This window comes from Panthera onca, chromosome C2 (genome assembly GCF_046562875.1).
Source record: "Panthera onca isolate mPanOnc1 chromosome C2, mPanOnc1 haplotype 2, whole genome shotgun sequence".
In the NCBI taxonomy this organism is placed as follows: domain Eukaryota; kingdom Metazoa; phylum Chordata; class Mammalia; order Carnivora; family Felidae; genus Panthera; species Panthera onca.
In genome coordinates, this window is record NC_138347.1 from 44390107 (window position 1) to 44391040 (window position 934).

Here is a 934-nt window from a genome sequence, read left to right on the forward strand (position 1 = left end):
TTGATTTTTGAGAGAGAGACAGACAGAGTGCAAGTGGGGAAGGGGCAGAGAGAGAGGGAGACACAGAACCCCAAGCGGGTTCCGGGCTCCTGCTGTCAGCACAGAGCCCTATGTGGGGCTCAAACTCAAGAGCCCTGAGATCATGACTTGAGTGGAACTCGGGCTCTTAACTGACTGAACCACCCAGGTACCCAGCTCCAAGCATATTTTAAAATGAGCTGCTCTCCATCCCCCGGCCCTTACTGGAAGAACAAGATTTTCCTCTAATCTTCACCCTGATAACCTGGTAGAACTTCTGAAGGTAAAATTCACAAAACTGTGCCCCCTCAATAAGACTGAGGCCAGAAGTGGCTAGATTGAGACACAGGTTATGCATCCATCACAGAAAGTTTATTGTAGTGGTGACAATAAGACCTATAACATTTTTTGCTAGGCTTATGGAGTGGAGTGGAAGTAACAAGACTTTTTGATATTAGAAACAATTAAAGAATAATAATTTTAGATCACTTGCCAAAATAGCAATCAGTGTACTTCCTACAATTTGACCTCTAGGGCCCTAAAGAAACTGGATCCCAAATATGGGAGTTTTTGAAATATGTCCATATTCAAGTGGAGATCAAAGAAGCCCAATGAAAGAACTCTGGACTGACAGTGAACTGTATATTGAACAAAAAAGTTATTTTTAAAATGGCTATTTTGAAGATTATGATCCTGACTTTGGAGGAACTACAGTGATGGAATCACTGGAACTACAGTGGAAGGAATCACATATAAAATTCCTCAAATAAAAATTAATTACTTAAAAAAAAAGACTGAGCCCCAGGAGTTTTTATATTTGAACTAGTGCACTTTAAATCTTTGACAATTAGTCAGTCACCCTTTAAATGTTCCCACCATGCTCCAGTAATGACAGCAATGACTTCTGTTTCCAGTA

At 40.5% G+C, this 934-nt stretch overlaps 1 non-coding gene across 1 annotated transcript; it reads left to right on the forward strand.

Annotated features, from left to right (window-relative positions):
* Positions 1-319: 319 nt before the first annotated feature.
* On the forward strand, positions 320-425 carry LOC132684482 (small nucleolar RNA SNORA1). Its single transcript, XR_009612692.1, has one exon. It is a non-coding gene; the product is annotated as a small nucleolar RNA SNORA1 (small nucleolar RNA).
* Positions 426-934: the final 509 nt, after the last annotated feature.